The sequence below is a fragment of the Equus caballus genome, chromosome 27, assembly GCF_041296265.1.
Source record: "Equus caballus isolate H_3958 breed thoroughbred chromosome 27, TB-T2T, whole genome shotgun sequence".
In the NCBI taxonomy this organism is placed as follows: domain Eukaryota; kingdom Metazoa; phylum Chordata; class Mammalia; order Perissodactyla; family Equidae; genus Equus; species Equus caballus.
In genome coordinates, this window is record NC_091710.1 from 15,053,693 (window position 1) to 15,065,754 (window position 12,062).

The window sequence follows — 12,062 nt, forward strand, 5'->3', positions numbered from 1 at the left end:
GGCTGTGTGTGATAGGAAATAATTGGAGACGTGCAGCACTCGGGGCCTCTTGTCGTCAGCTTTACGGTCTGTGCGTACTCTGAGCCTCTTCAAACGTATGGAAGAAGAGTGTGGCATCAAGGGCGCAGGTTTTGCAGACACATCTGCATTCAAGTCGAAGCACCATCAGCGGCCGTGTGATTTGGGGCAAATCACTTCACATTCTTTCTAAGGCCCAGTTCTCTCGTCTGTAAAATAAGGCCAATAACACATGTAATCCATAGGGGTTTTGTGAAAATCAAATGGAATTATTCAAGCTTTTAGCACAGTGCCTGGCAGATAGCTTAGTAAATAGCAACTCACACTAACTTACAGATGAGAAAATGGGAGCAGAGAGAGGATGAGTAACTTACCCAAGGTCACACAACTGGTGTCGTGAGCTTGGACTCAGACACAGAACACTTGACTTCACATCCCACGTTCCTAACCACAACTCAAGTCTTCGCTCTTATTGATGCAGTTCCGCTGCTGCTGCGTAATGACCTGCGAAAATGCTCATGGGAAAACGCTGAGTAAAAAAAGTACATACAAAATTATATGTACTCTATCAATCTGATTTTCCCCTGAAATTTTTGTATGTGTACTAAACATGCATAGATGAAAGACTGGAAGGAAATAGGCCAACATATTAAAAGGATGATCTTTGAGTAAAGCGTTGAGCACACAGGAGATGCTGTGTTCTCGCTGTGATCACTTGTGCTGGTGTTCTGGTGACTCACCTAAGTGCCTTGGGTGTGAAGGCAGCTGTGTTCTTCCTGCTCAGGACTCTCTTCCTGAGCTGAGCATTCGCATCGCACTCCATCTGTCTGGGAACACTCTCCCCAGTGCTTCTGTGAAGGTGACTTTTTTCCCTTAGCTCTCTGTGTCTCTTTCCCTCTCTTTCCTATTTCTGTTTCTCTCTCTGTGCTGTGTTCTGTGTCCGTATTCCATTTCACCACTTTTCTCCTTAGCTGTGCTCAATCTGTGGTTTAACCTGTCCATTGAGTTTTTAATATTAAACATTTTTTTATTTCTGGAATTCTCTTTCAAAACTACTTGGTCTTTTTAAAAACAAAAGTCTGTTCTTTCCTCCTGTTTTCACCACGCCTTTAATCGTTTTAACAGGGCCGTTTTAGCCTGTGTGTCAGGTGATTCCACCTTCTGAAGGGCTGGCGTCGAATGCGGCTGCTGGTTCTCACAGGGGCTTGTGGTGGCGCTGTCGTGTGCTCTGTGAGTTTTTCTTGTGCATCGTGCTCAGGGCGGCTTTGCCTGTGGGGATCCTGCGGGAAAGATGTCTCTCTGGAGCCGTCTTTGTTGCTTCTGGCGGGATTCGAGGGAGACCAACAGCGAGGGGTCCTTCATGCTGACTTTGACCTGGAGGATCACTGGGCCTTGCAGGAGAGACACATCCTGAGGCCCAGGCCCGCGTGCAAGCAGGCTTGGAGCTCCCCGTCCTCATGGGGGACCTTTCCCTCCGACTCCCCAGGCCCAGGCTGTCTCCACACTCCTGAGCCGGTTCTCATCTATCTCGCCCTCACTGAAGCTGTGGGCCTGTGAAGGCTCCGACTTTCTGCAGGGGTCTTGATTCCAAACCCCGGCCCTACTGAGGTCCAAGGCTCTGTCTCCTGCCTCCACGTGGCCACCAGAACCTAAGCACCTCACTAGGGAGATGACCAAGCCACCGCGGCACAGCCTCAGAGCTGCTGAACTCCACCTCCGCTAAATGCTCTGGGCATGGACCCCTAGGAGTTTCTTCAGTTACTTGCAAACTCAGCTGTATGTTTAACAGGCTGCTGTTTTTTAATCCTTATTTCTAAGTGTGTCGCCCTGTGGGAGGACCTGCAGGTGATTTTGGCCCCCATGTTACTGGCAATGGACCTCAAAGATTATTTTTAAGGGAAAACAGTCTTAGGTGTCAGGCAACATTGACCTAGACATTGTTTTCTTTTAGAAGGTCATCCTGTTTCTTTCATAGGAGCATGTCATTGGATTTTTTTCTGCCCTATTTCTTCATCTTTAAATAGTTTTTCTTGCCTAAAAATGAAAACAAAACTGTCAGCCTTCCAGTTACCTGTGCTCTGCTGTCTCCTGTGTTTTATTTTTATCCTAATCACGGCACATTTGGCAGGAAACCAAGTTTCTTGCCAGCTTCTTGCAAAGGACTCTAGTGAGGGTGAGGACAGGGATCCATCTCATATATGTGCTTGTAGATACACTATAAATGGGTCTTTTTTTTAATTTCTTTTTTGCCAAGGAAGATTCACCCTAATCTAACATCTGTTGCCAATCTTCCTCTTTTTGCTTGAGGAATATTAGCCCTGAGCTAACATCTGTGCCAGTCTTCCTCTATTTCGTATGTGGGTCGCCACCACAGCATGGCTGACGAGTGGTGTGGGTCTACACCCAGCATCCAAACCCCTGAGCCTGGGCTGCTGAAACAGAGCACGTGGAACTTCAACCACTCGGCCATGGGTGTGGCCCCTGTGAGTCATTTATAAAATGAGGAAAATGACCAGAGTAATGATTCCTAACTTTTTTTATTAAGATTATGATAGTTAACAACCTTGTGAAATTTCAGTTGTGCATTATTGTTAGTCATGTTGTAGGTACACCACTTCACCCTTAGTGCCCTCCCCCCACCCCACTTTCCCCTGGTAACCACCGATCAGTTCTCTTTGTCTTTATGTTAACTACCACCTATGAGTGGAGTCATACAGAGTTCGTCCTTCTCTGTCTGGCTTATTTCACTCCACATAATACCCTCAAGGTCTATCCATGTTGTTGTGAATGGGACAACTTTGTTCTTTTTTATGGCTGAGTAGTATTCCATTGTATGTGTATATATATATATATATATATATATATATATATATCTCATATCATATCTTCTTTATCCAACCATCAGTTGCTTGGCACTTAGGTTGGTTCCATGACTTGGCTATTGTGAATAATGCTGCGGTGAACATAGGGGTGAATGGGACTTTTGGAATTGCTGATTTCAAGTTCTTTGGATAGATACCCAGTAGTGGCATGGCTGGGTCATAAGGTATTTCTATTCTTAACTTTTTGAGAAATCTCCATACTGTTTTCCATAGTGGCTGCACCAGTTTGCATTCCCACCAACAGTATATGAGGGTTCCTTTTTCTCCACAGCCTCTCCAACATTTGTCACTCTTGGTTTTGGATATTCTAACAGGTGTAAGGTGATATCTTAGTGTAGTTTTGATTTTCATTTCCCTGATCTTCCTGCCTTTACAACAGAAGTAAATATTTAAATGATGGTTATTTCTTGCTATTAACTCATGACCTATGTTAATTACCCATGCTTTATAAATGCTCCTTGTTTATAGATTGTTTCATTAGGTTAGTTAAAAAGTAACTAGGGAGAAAATAATGAAAGGTGAACTGAAGTCAAATGCAGACTTTCAACTTTAGGATATCACCTCCACTAAAAAGCCTTGTTCATCCCAACAGGTGTACCTCAGAATCCCATTAACTCTGAATCTTTCTGAAAAGATGGCAGCTTCTATTTAACTGTCTTTTAACATCAGAAAGGTTTTAAAAAATTAAAACCAGATTAATCTGGTATTACTGATATTAAATGATTTTTCCAAATTTTTATTCTCCTCTTTTGCTTATACATTACTTGTACTTTCACAAAGTACTGGAATGACTTTCAATTTCACTTTATTAATGAGTAGAAACTGTTTAGTGTTGAGAATAAGTAGTAAAAGTTCCCTATCATACACTGAGGGATTATCCAAATTTGGATCTCTGCCTTCAGAGAATATATTTCCTCAATGCAGTACTTCTTAGAATTTTTATTTTTTAAAGAGAAATTTTAAGAAAAGAACTCGAATTTCTTGCTAAAAGTAGGTATATTTAATAATACAAAGAAAATTGGTTAGTATATTTCTCTATAAATGTGTATGCATGCACAAAAATTGAAAGTTATTATATTTTCAAAAATAACTTTTTATCTTTATCAAAAGTAGAGGTTTATTCTAGAAAATATACAAAACAGAGGGAAGAGTAAAGGGGAAAAATCCTACACATATAGAGCATGTTCATTTCTTAGTTTATTGTTACTTCTATAAAAATAAGATATTACAAACTATTTTAAATCAAGCTTTTCCCCTTCAGCAATATCTGGTGAAGATCTCTAAGCGTTATCTGGTGTAGAGCTAATTTATCATTTTCAAATATTTGAAACACAAAAATTTGTGCTATTCCTTATTGATTAATAGTCACTTTGATTCTAGTCACTTTGACTCCAATATTTCAAAAATATGCTTATAATTTATCTTTATATATATTCATTTTATTTCCAGCAGACAGTTCTCAAGAAAAGAATTGATGGAATGAAAGATGTATAAATATTTAATTTTCATAGAAGTTGCTCCTCTATTTTTCTTGGAACACATTGTGCATTTTCAACTTTTTAATTCAGGCTTCTTAGATTTTTATATCTGGTTATATTTTTGGTTTAATTATTACAGTTCTTTCCTTAAAAGGTGCCAATAATGTGCATGCTGATATCCCTTTGCCAGTTTACCATTTTCTTTCTACTCATGTTAATATTTTGTTCATTTCACCTTAATTGTGTATGCTTTCCTTGGCTCTACTATTCAAGCACTTGCCTTATTTTCATTAGTGATTATTCTGTTACTCATACTTCTGATTTGACCTTCCTTTCTGTGATGGCCTTATTTTACTCTTCAACATTTGTTCTTGAATTATTCTATTTCATTTTGTTATTCCTTTCCTAGATTTTTTCTGTGAGCCACTCATTCGCTTCTATAAAGATAATTGCTTCATTATTATTTTTTTTAAATTCACAATAATATGCAGCCATGCTTCCTTTGTGGCAAGATCTTTAAGGCAGTGTTCTCTCTTTGACATATATTAATGGTTTATTCATCCTTTTCTTACCTACTTTATACGTACATATATATATATAATATATATTAACACACATATATATTAATTTGTTTTATTTTTAGTTGTCATTCTTCTTTCTAAAAGTTTCTGTCTTCCTGGAATATTCAGAAAGTTCATATGGGGAGCAGCAAGATAAATATTCCTAATTCCCATGACACAGTTTTGTCTTTATGAATTAGAGTCTATTTACCATTTTTCCTCTGAAAAAAAGCAGATATCACTGAAGAATATCTCAACCATCAATATGCCCTTTCTGATATATATATATATATATATATATATGTATATATTTTCAAACAAGCCTAAACTAAGGCTGTTCTTTTAAATGAATGTTAAAGGTCATCATTTTCATCATTGCAGTGGCTATTCTTCCTGAAGTTTTCATAATTTTTCAACTAGTTTCCAATAAAATGTTGCTTTCAACACCTTTCTCATGATAAAATTGATGCTAGGTTAATAATTTTCAACATAATACTATGCGTCAAATTTAGATATATAGGACAGACCTGATGGCACAGCGGTGAAGTTCACACGTCCCGCTTTGGCAGCCCGGGGTTCACAGGTTGGGATCCTGGGTGTGGACGTGGCACTGCTTGGCAAGCCACGCTGTGGTAGGCGTCCCACATATAAAGTAGAAGAAGCTGGGCATGGATGTTAGCTCAGGGCCAGTCTTCATCAGCAAAAAGAGGAGGATTAGTAGCAGATGTTAGCACATCTGCCTCAAAAATAATAATAATAAATTTATATGTATATATTTTCATTCATGTGTACATATATATATTTGTCTGTTAGGTATATATACAAAGTGTGTATGTACGCATATATATGTGTGTGTAGGTGTGTGGTGCATAGTGTGTATGTGGATACCTACATACATATGCACACAGTACTCTGGGGTACATATTTAATGTTAGTAAGTTTCCTTTGTAGGAAAATTTTAAAAAATGAATATATGGGTACATCTTAATGTTAGTAAGTTTCCTTTGTAGGAAAAATTTAAAAAATGAATATATGGGTACATCTCATTATTTATTTACCCTTGTAAAATGCTCATTTGTATTGCTTCTAAGAACTGAATTGGATTTTACTATGTTCTTTTTGTTGGCAATAGCTCTGTGCTTGTCTAGCTCAAGTATATTTACTAAAAATTTAATCTCAGGTTTTGGATTATTTGATGTACCTTAATACTGATTACATATACTCTTATGAGAGGAAAAAAAGAATAATAAAATCTACCACAAATGTACAAGAATTATTTTCAGATTCTGTGTAAAGAAAGTCCATGGAAATATGTTATTTTTCACAATTGAAAGAGTAACCAGACATATAAGCATTTGGTGAATATATGTTCACTAACGTAAAGGAGAAGCTGCAGAGGAAAATACAAATACTATGAAAATGACCTAGGAATAAGTCAGTATTGAGTGATAACAAGTTCAAAATAAAATTTGATTTTTAGGTCAAGAAAAGCGAGCAACTAGAAAACATTTTTCGATATAGAGTAGAGGAGATTGTCAGGGTTTAAATCTAGTTTTAGAGAAGTGTTCCTGAAAACAGCCAACTAATATGAATTCCTATAGGGGAAAGACAATGAGATATGAATTCCTATAGGGGAAAGATAATAAATGGGCTGATAGTGGGACAATATACATATCTATATACATATATATATATTAGTAAATACAAGAGAAAAATAGGATTGCATTTGAAGAAAAGATATGTGATTGGTTACACTTTTTTGCTAGTCTTTTTTTATGCTGTCTACTTTGAAAATATATAAAGACAAAGCTGGCTATTTGAATAAAATAAATATTCACCCAAGTTTCCTTACTCAAGCTACTTATTACTAAGTAGTCATCTCTATTATCTCTAACATTCCTCCACTGAAACACATCTCACACATATAAAAGAGTGGTTATCACTGTTTCTGGGGGATACTGGTGTCAAGTTTTTCTAATTCTAACCAAAACCCAAGTGTGTGAACATCTTTATGCAGGCCTATTCCAGCGTCACCAGGGAAACATCATGCCATCAGTGAGATAATGAGCTGATAATAAAGATAGCAGTTGAATAATAGATCTAACACAACATAGAGATACAGAGCCAAGAGGTGATTTGAGGGAAAGAGCAATGACAACAACCAAAACACAACATCAGTCATGTGCAGTGATGGAACAAATTGTACACTATTCTAACATCAAGATATGATGTTTGAATATTGCTGGCCTTGGTACTGATTCGTGATGTTCCCTGCATGGTATAAATAGAGTTCTTATTACCCCTTTGGCCTTCTGTCTTGAACTTTCAAGTTTTAGGAGCCAAATAAAGCAAAGGAATTATATTATATGATGTAACTTGTCTGTAGATCCCAAGTCACTTCTCTTTGCATGTATGGAGAGTGTAAACTTTGACTAGCTGAAGCATGTTCAGGAGAACAGAACAACTTTATTAGATCAATCACAATCCATGATAATTCTTTTGTGTGTATCACAGTAGGTATATTTTATTATAGTAACATAGTGCTCAAGTTAGCCTAGCTAAAACACTAATGGAATATATTGGCCATGTTAGTGAAAAATATGAAGTAAGGTTGGCTTAGGGCTTGTTTTGTTTCAACAGTTAAAGTATGTCATCATTATCTTGTTTGTTTCCATCTCTCTCTTTTACTAGCTGACATTTCGTCTGAAGACTGACTTACCGTTATGATTACAAGATGTCTGCCAAGAGTTTCCAGATCTTCATTATTCTGTAATGAACTAAAGAGTAAGATTGCCAGATGAAATTCAGAGCACCCAGTTAAATTTGAATTTCTGATAAACAGCATTTTTTTTTGGTATAAGTATGTCTTATGAAAAATTATTCATTGTTTATCTAAAATTCAAATTTAACTGGTCATCCTGTATTTTACTTGCTAAATCTGGCAATCTTACTAAGGGAAGAAATACAGTTTTGCTTTGGGAAACTCTTAAAAACTGAGGAAACTTCTTTTCAGAAGTTCTCTCAAAATATCTTCTCATGTTTCATTTTCTCAATTTTGTCATGCATCATACCTGAATAAGTAATCATTCTCAGGAGACGAGATTTTGAATGTTTTGTTTAGACTGAGCTGCATGTTGCACTACATTTCCGGAGAAGTATAACCATAATACCCTAAAATTTTGGGTGGTTATGAAGAGTAGGATACTAGCTAACTGTTGAGGAAGTGACAGCAAGAGTTATATTTCAAAATATAATGGCAGAGGCAATGTAACATAATTTTAAATAATACAGAATTTGAAGCCACACTGTGTGGATCTTCTGTGTCTTAGCAATGTAACCTCGGGCAAGCTGCTTAAGCCCTCTGTGCATCAGTTACTTCACTTTTGAAACTGGCCTTATAATAGTATCTACTTCATGATAGTTTTTATTTAATGTATATAAAGTACTTAAACAGTAGTTTGCCTATAGAAAATCTTTATCTTATGATAATCAGCATAAGGAAAACACACTTCAAAATGACATTTTGGAAAATCTACAAATGAATTATCATTAATTCATGAATGTCCTAATTTAGACCCAGTGGAAGAGTACCCTTAAAAGTTATTTTTAATGATGTTTCTTGAGCATTTTGTTGGAAGAAAATTTATTGGAGCTGTGGACATCAATTTAGATACTTATTGAAGTTTAGCTAGTACCCAATTGTGTAATTTTCTTATTGTAGCAACAACAGTTAATATGAGATCTATCTACTTAATAAATTGTCGTGTGTACAATACAGTATTGTTAACCATGGTCGCCATGTTGTAGAGCAAATCTCTAGAACGTCTTCATCTTGCGTAACGAAAACTTTACACCTATTGAATAACAGCTCCAATTTCCCCCTCCCCCAACCTCTGGCAACTACCATTCTTCTCTCTGCTTCTATGAGTTTGACTATTTTAGACAACTCATGTAAGTGGAATAATGTACTTACTTGTTCTTCTGTGGCTGGTTTATTTCACTTAGCATAATGTCCTCCAGGATCATCCCTTTTGTCCCATATGGCAGCATTTCCTTCTTTTTTAAGGCTGAAAAATATTCCATTGTGTGTATATGCCACGTTTTCTTAATCCATTCATCCATTGATGGGCATTCATGTTGCTTCCATATCTTGGGTCTTATGAATAATGCTGCAATCACACAAGAGTCCAGGTATCCCTCTGAGATCCTGATTTCAATTCTTTTGGACATATACCCAGAAATGGGATTTCCGGATCACACGGTAGTTCTATTTTTAATCTTTTGAGGACCCACCACACTGGTTTCCATGGTGGCTGTCCCATTTCTATTCTCACCAAGAGTGTACAAGGGTTACAATTTCTCCACATCCTTGCCAACACACTAAAACAGTATGGTATTGGCATAAAGATAGACATATAGACCAATAGAACAGAAAAGAGAGCCCACATGGGTAATAAGAATACACAATGGGGAAAGGATAGTTTTTTCAACAAATGCTGGCAGGAACACTGGACATCTATATGAAAAAGAATGAAATTGGAACCTTAACTTTCACCATACACAAAAATAACTCAAAATGGATCGAAGACTTAAACAAAAATCTTGGAGCTGTAAAACTAGAAGAAAACACGGGGAGAAAGCTTCTTGACATTTGGCTTAGCAATTACTTTTTGGATATGAAATCAAAAAGCAAAAACAGATGTGGGGCTATATCAAACTAAAAAGCTTCTGCACAGCAAAGTTAATAGCCAACAAAATGAAAGGCAAGCTATAGAATGTGAGAAAATATTTGCAAACTATATATCTGATAAAGGATTAAGATCCAAAATATATAAGGAGCTCCTATAACTCAATAGCAATAATAAAAACAATATTCTCACTAAAAGTGGGCAAAGGACTTGAATAGACATTTATCCAAAAAAGACATACAAATGGGCAACAGGTATCTGAAAACGTGCTCAATGTCACTAAGCATCAGAGAAAGGCAAATTAAAACCACAATGAGGGGCCGGCCCGGTGGTGCAGCAGTTAAGTGCCCACATTCCACTTCGGCGGCCTGGGGTTCGCTGGCTCGGATCCCGGGTGCGGACATGGCACTGCTTGGCAAAGCCATGCTGTGTAGGTGTCCCACATATAAAGTAGAGGAAGATGGGCACGGATGTTAGCTCAGGGCCAGTCTTCCTCAGCAAAAAAGAGGAGGGTTGACAGTGGATGTTAGCTCAGGGCTAATCTTCCTGCAAAAAAAAAAACCACAATGAAATATCACCAGACACCTGTAAAAATGTGACTATTAAAAAAAGTCATTGTTTCATAATTTCTGTAAATAATAAGACTAAATTATTCGTAGCTTTATGTCATAACTTCATCTTCACAAGTTCCTTACCATAATTGTTCAGTAGCCACATATATTTGCATATTCTCACAGACTAAGGTCCAGTTGAAAATTAGAGACTATCAAAGGAACAAAATGGAAGTATACTAATCAAACCTTATATTGATGCAATCTCTATCATCTTATCATATGTATTGGTAGCAGAGAAAAAGAGTTCCATGCATATTCTTATTCCACTTTTCCTTGTAAGAACCGCATAATATAGTAATTAGGTATCCAGTGAAATCTGAAAATTTATTCAGCATTCTGACATTGTCTTAGTCCATTCAGGCCACTAAAACAAAATGCCATAAACTGAGCAGCTTATAACCAACAGAAATTTATTTCTCACAGTTCTGGGTGCCAGGAAGTCCAAGATGAAGGAGTTGGCAATTCGGGGTTTTGTGAGGGCCCAGCTTCTTCGATGGCTGTTTTCTTGCTGTGACCTCACGTGGTGGAGCACGCTGGTGCCTCTTTGATGAGGGCACTAAGTGCATTGCTAACTACTTCTAAAAGCCGGCACCTCCAAATACCCTCACAGTGAGGATTAAGTTTCGACATATGAATTTTGGGGCAACATAAACAGAAAGTCCACAGCAGATATTAAGAAAAAGTTTAGTGTCTTCATTTCTTTCTAACTAATCTGTTATTTGCTCTGAATTCTCTACCCGTAAGTAGTTTTCTGTAGCAGGCATAGGATGGGAGTTTTGGGGGACTTTGAAAGAGTCAACAGAATCTACTGGATTTATTTTAATGTTTTATACACGATCTCTGCTTGGAAAATGCAAGGAAATTTTGGTGTTTTTACTATGTGTTCCCTTTACCTGGTCCTGTGTTCATGGCGTGGAAGAGTTAAAAAAGGCTGTTAAGATAGAAAGAGAATGTGGCAATGAAGAAAACAGAGAATCTTCAGACTGTTAAGATAGAAAGAGAATGTGGCAATGAAGAAAATAGAGAATCTTCAGATGCATAAGGTGGTCTCTAGGTTCTCCTGGGCTGGTGTACTCCAAAGAGGGTTTGGCTCAATCCCATCCCTGGGTGTGCAGCTGGTAGATGTGTCTCATGTTTACGGCTTCCTTATGTTGGATCTCATCTCTTTTTACATTAATTTAGGCTGGTAGTCCTTATTAGCAATCTTTGCTGCTGCCTCATCATCCCTTGGCCCTTAACTCTCAATGTCTGCCAGGTTCTGCATTTGGATTCTTGCCTGGCTTGCCTTCGGCCTCCATTTCAACAATGACTTTTACCTTTTGAGCCATAGCACATTTATGGAGGTCTTCTTGGCTCTCAGTTTGGTTACGTCTATTGACTCTAAAGAGCACGTGGAGATTTCTGGGCCTCACTATGCTGAAAGGAGATGAAAGATATTCAAGAGTGTCAGCTAATCCCTCTTCCCAGATAGCAAAGCTGATCCTCTCTCTTTTCTTTACTGGAACCCACCGATGTGGGAGAAGAGCATTGTGTGGAGTATCTCCTTCATAAATCTCAGATATCCAGTGTCTAAAGACATATAAAATACTTTTATTACAGGTTTGAAATTTGCACAAGTCAGATTAAGACATCTGCCTAGATTCTTGCTTTTATATATGTGGCTTACTTCCATAAAATCCTGGGACCAGGACAGGTGGTGTTTCCTTCTTTTCTTTCACTATCTGGTTGGGAATTCCCTTATGCTAAACTCTGTCTATGATCAGGTCCTCAAAGCTTAGCTCTTGATACGATAAATGCAAAGAATAGGAATATAGGAAATAAT

At 37.4% G+C, this 12,062-nt stretch overlaps 1 long non-coding RNA gene across 1 annotated transcript; it reads right to left on the bottom strand.

Annotated features, from left to right (window-relative positions):
* Positions 1 to 1,752: 1,752 nt before the first annotated feature.
* Positions 1,753 to 10,461, bottom strand: LOC138921037 (uncharacterized). Its single transcript, XR_011433199.1, has 3 exons — positions 8,912 to 10,461; positions 5,466 to 5,565; positions 1,753 to 2,052 (listed from the first exon to the last, which is right to left on the bottom strand). It is a non-coding gene; the product is annotated as an uncharacterized lncRNA (long non-coding RNA).
* Positions 10,462 to 12,062: the final 1,601 nt, after the last annotated feature.